Here is a 5,441-nt window from a genome sequence, read left to right as displayed (position 1 = left end):
GCTGAAGCAGAGTAGTGAACAGTGCAACAACATTGCTCGGGCACCTCCATTTTGGAGGAGGTGCCTTATATATGGTGAAGTCCTCCGGCCATTGGCCGGGGACTCCTTAGGACGGCGCGCGCGGCCCCTTTAAGAGGGAGGGAGAGCGCGCCCGCGCGCCCTAAGCACAGTGGCCGGGAAGGAGCGCGCGCTGCCAGCAGAGCGGGAGGAGGACGCCGGGCACGGAGCAGAGAGGTGAGGGGAACAGCGTCCCTGCCTAGCAGAGGGCAGGGACGCCGGCGCTACACACGTGCTCAGTCTGAGCTCCATTCTTTGAGCAGCACTGCACATGCTCAGTCTGAGCTCCATTCTTTGAGCAGCAGTGCACATGCTCAGTCTGAGCTCCATTCTTTGAGCAGCATGCTCATGCTCAGTCTGAGCTCCATTCTTTGAGCAGCAGTGCACATGCTCAGTCTGAGCTCCATTCTTTGAGCAGCAGTGCACATGCTCAGTCTGAGCTCCATTCTTTGAGTAGCAGTGCACATGCTCAGTCTGAGCTCCATTCTTTGAGCAGCAGTGCTCATGCTCAGTCTGAGCTCCATTCTTTGAGCAGCAGTGCACATGCTCAGTCTGAGCTCCATTCTTTGAGCAGCAGTGCACATGCTCAGTCTGAGCTCCATTCTTTGAGTAGCAGTGCACATGCTCAGTCTGAGCTGCATTCTTTGAGCAGCAGCGCACGTGCTCAGTCTGAGCTCCATTCTTTGAGCAGCAGTGCACATGCTCAGTCTGAGCTCCATTCTTTGAGCAGCAGTGCACATGCTTAGTCTGAGCTCCATTCTTTGAGCAGCAGTGCACATGCTCAGTCTGAGCTCCATTCTTTGAGCAGCAGTGCACATGCTCAGTCTGAGCTCCATTCTTTGAGCAGCAGTGCACATGCTCAGTCTGAGCTCCATTCTTTGAGCAGCAGTGCACATGCTTAGTCTGAGCTCCATTCTTTGAGCAGCAGTGCACATGCTCAGTCTGAGCTCCATTCTTTGAGCAGCAGTGCACATGCTCAGGTCAGGAGACCTACGGCCAGTATGTGCGTTGCATTCTGAGATGTGTATGGATGTCCGAATGAGCCATAATAGACAGTACTGGAGGAGCAGAAATCATGACCCTCCATGCAGCAACTCCGATCTAGTCATCTCTGTAGTGAGACAGCTAGAATGGAGTTGCTGTACAGAGGACGCCCTTATAGACATTACTGTGTGCACAGAAATCATGAACCTCATGTCACGCTACGTATGCGGAGAACCCAGCATATAATGATGGGAAAAGGGGAGGGAGCCCTACAACTAGGGAAAGGGAGAGTGGAGACCCCTAAACAGAGCTAATCACAAACCCTGACTCCCCTATAGACCCCCTAAATAGGTTCTGCACCTATCGCCGAGCAGGAAACCTGGCCCTAGCTGACCCTAAGGCTAGGCCCTAGGTAGGGAGGGGGAGGGGAGAGCACTAAGTCAGCCCCACTACAAGCTAAAGTACACACAGGGGAATAAAGAGGGGAATACACTTAGCTCCAAGATGACACTGGAGAAAGCACGGCAACAATCCACGAAGGAACTCCAAGGTAATTCTAGTCGACTACTAGAATCCCCTGCCTGAATAGGTGTAACACGCTATCACCAGCAACACGCTGAGGATCTGAGTGTATTTTAGGACACAGAAATGAAGTGCTGATTAACAGCAGAAAGGTAAGGGTTACCTCAGGGTCCTAAAGGGAAAGGTATAATCCCCAAGCAAGGTGAGGATCTCCGCTGGGTCCTAAAGAGACAGGAATCATAAAAGAATCAGGGAGAGGTTTGTAAGGCCAAACGCAGCGACCTTCTACAGACGGACACTGTATGACTGTCTGTCAACACTGACACACCAGTAACAGTACCCCTCCTTCTACAAGTGGTCTCTGGACACTCAGGACCAGGTTTATCTGGATGAGAGACATGGAATGAACGAACCAACCTAGGGGCATTCACCTCTGATGCTGAAAACCCACAGGTGCATTGGTAAGACCAAAAGGTATAACCAGAATCTCAAAATGCCCCAAAAAGGTATTGAAAGCAGTATTCCATTCATCCCCTTCTCTGATTGTAACCAGATTGTAGGCTCCCCTTAACTTCAACTTGGAGAACACTTTAGCTCCCACAACCTGGTTGAATAAATGCGGAATCAGAGGAAGAGCATACGGATCTCGGATGGTAATGTCGTCAACACATAATGTAAGATGTTCTGAGACATTGTGCCTGTTCCAAATTAAAACGTAAAATTCAAATACGTGCACGGAAGAACTATGACTGATACATTTGAGCATCAGGGCCGATCTGTCTTTATTACATCATCGTCACATATATAAACATTTCTTGGACATTCGTTGTAGCAATATAATTGGCTCAGCTTCTCTCTACATATGTGCTGACATCACCATACATACATCTCATTGGCTAAAGGTAATTCTATCTGCACCCATCTTTTGGATTTTAGGAATCTATTTACCTTCTAGTTTAGTTTCTTCCTTATCTCTAAGTCTCTTTAAACAGAGACATTCCTAAAACCTTCTTATCTGGTCACCGGCTTCTCTTTGGGGCCAAAGTACATGGACAAAATACACATGCTAGCTCAAAATCCATTCTAGTAAGCAGAAGATACATGTATGTCAGGCAAAATGTATTTTTGGTCCCAGTTTTAAAAAATGAAAGCTGTCTTAAATTTCCACCCCTGTCCATTTGTAAGACATAGAACTGCAGTGCTGGCCCCCACCCTAAGAATTTTTATTACCATCATAAACCCTCAGTGCAGAGCAGCGTCTAGTTTAAACTGGTCTCTCCCTCCAATTCTATTGTTTAGCTGGACAAACGTTTAATGTCAATTTTAATAATGCACAGGACTGTCACAAACACAGGGACCACATTTTTGGAATGCTCACCTTTTTCCCATTATAATAGTATATCTTGCAAAACTGAGAAACGACCTGGAAGTGGGATAATGGATTCTGAGCTTCTGAGCGTCATAGCGATTTCATATTTGATATCAATCTTCATGAATAGTGGTGACGGTCAAGATGATGTCTCCCTCTTGGATGTGGGACCCCCCCACACCAAGATATGAAATCTGAAGGATTTTTAGGTCTTCTGCAGCTGGGTGGGCTCGCAAAGCCGAGCCCCCCTTGTGAGGTAAATAATGGGTGTCTCCTAGAGTTTTGGCTGCTTTGCTAAAAACCAGCTACCTCTTGAAGCTCATCAAGAGAATGCCAAGAGTGTGCAAAGCAGTCATCAAAGCAAAAGGTGGCTACTTTGAAGAACCTAGAATATAAGACATATTTTCAGTTGTTTCACACTTAAGTATATAATTCCACATGTGGTAATTCATAGTTTTGATGCCTTCAGTGTGAATGTACAATTTTCATAGTCATGAAAATACAGAAAAATCTTTAAATGAGAGGGTGTGTCCAAACTTTTGGTCTGTACTGTATGTCAACCATGACACTCCTGTTACACTTCAGTGCAGCAACTTCGATCCAGTCATCTCTGTAGTGAGACAGCTAGAATGGAGTTGCTGTACAGAGGACATCCTTATACACAGTACTGTGTGCACAGAAATCATGACCCTCAGTGCAGTGATTCCGATCTAGTCGTGATCTCTGTAGTGAGACAGCTAGAATGGAGTTGCTGCATGTAGGACGTCCTTACACCCTCATTTGCAAAATCCTTGTGCGTAACAGTAGTTTGCAGTCTGTCCGGCACTGACCCGAAATATGGAATATCTAAAGTTCTATACGAAATATGGAATATCTAAAGTTCTATACTTCCGATAATAATGGGATCCATATTTTTAGTGGCAGGGTCAGCTAAGGAACAGTATGCATAATTTTCCATAGCTGTATGCCCCCCGGTGAGCGGTAATGCAAAAGTATAAAATAACAGACCACGGCTATGTCATGAGTGGTCTCTAAAGGAAAGTAAATTCATAATTGAAAATATGATGTCGCAAACTTCTGTGATCAACCAGCGAGAAGTTATCCCAGAAGTTAGAGATTTTAATTAAAATATGAAGGGTGGAGCCCAAACCACATGAGGTCATCGCAGGGGAGTGTGTGGGCAGGCCCCCCCTTCGACAAGACCCAGTCGAAGATGTGTCAGTACTCATGCCGGGAGGTTTATATTTTATATAGCACGGGTCACGATCGATAACAGCCAAATCAATTAGAGCGCCTCCCCTCCAACTAAACTGAATCGTCTCTGCGATTGGTATAGTAAGTTCTTCTCTAATCCCATTTTATATGTGTAACTGTATATTCTGTACTGTATTGTCTCCTTTGTAAAACCTTTTGTATATTTTTCCTAAACACTGCCTCCCTTTTTGTTTAAATATAAAATTTAATAGTCCTGTTTCTTTTGTCCTGTAATCGTTCCTGCCCGAAGCCATATACACTACCAGAATGCAGGTGTCCGATCAGGCCTGTATTATATTTTAAAATTGATCGGTGATGGCAGCGAATAATATTAATCATAATACTTTCGATAATAATAAGACCCATATTTTTAGTGGCAGGGTCAGCTGAGGAACAATATGCATAATTTTCCATAGCTGTATGACCCTCCGGTGAGCGGTAATGCAGAAGTACAAAATAACAGACCACAGCTATGTCATATGTGGTCTCTAAAGGAAGGTAAATTCATAATGGAAAATATGGCGTCGCTTGGAAGCTTCCGTGATCAACCAGCGAGAAGTTATCCCAGAGTTAGAGATTCTAATAAAAACACGAAGGCTGGAGCCCAGACCACATGAAGTCATCATCGGCAGTGTGTGGGCAGGTCCCCCGTTTCGGCATAAAAGATACAGAAGAAGGGGGGGTCAGTGTTCATTGCCAGGCCTGTATTATAAGTCAATCTGGACGGTGGCGGCAGCGAATAATGATAATCGGGCTATCGTGAAGCTGACAGTGACCGTACGGAGGTGTATACACATATTCCATGTGTTGGAATCCGGAGGTGTGACGCCATACGCTCACTGGTCGCTTGCCGATACCTACGTAGTGAGTAGTCGGGATCATGTGCTGGTGGATACCTGACGAAATCCTGACAGTGTGACGGCAACAGCGAGATATCGCGTGATCTCCCCGGTGTCGTCACTGACAGTATGAAAAAGTAATGTACAACTCTGGATGTTCACTCAGAAATCAGCCTACTTCAGATAAAGACACCGAGAAATCATCCGGTCTGTGAAGCCGGTAGATATATATATATATAATGGGGGAGGAGCTGCTCCATCCAGTGTGAGGCACAGGCGCCTGCTCCCTCTGTCCGCCAGGGGGCAGCTGCTCCGCCACCGCCGGGATGTGGCCACGCCCCCCAGAGATCAGCTGGACGCAATGATTCACTACTTCCTGTTTCCGCCAGTAACTGTCATGGTGTTAGGGCACGCAC

The sequence above is a fragment of the Phyllobates terribilis genome, unplaced genomic scaffold (assembly GCF_046119375.1).
Source record: "Phyllobates terribilis strain yellow unplaced genomic scaffold, ASM4611937v1 Scaffold_14__1_contigs__length_39327217, whole genome shotgun sequence".
Lineage (NCBI taxonomy): Eukaryota > Metazoa > Chordata > Amphibia > Anura > Dendrobatidae > Phyllobates > Phyllobates terribilis.
This window is presented reverse-complemented; position numbering follows the sequence as displayed.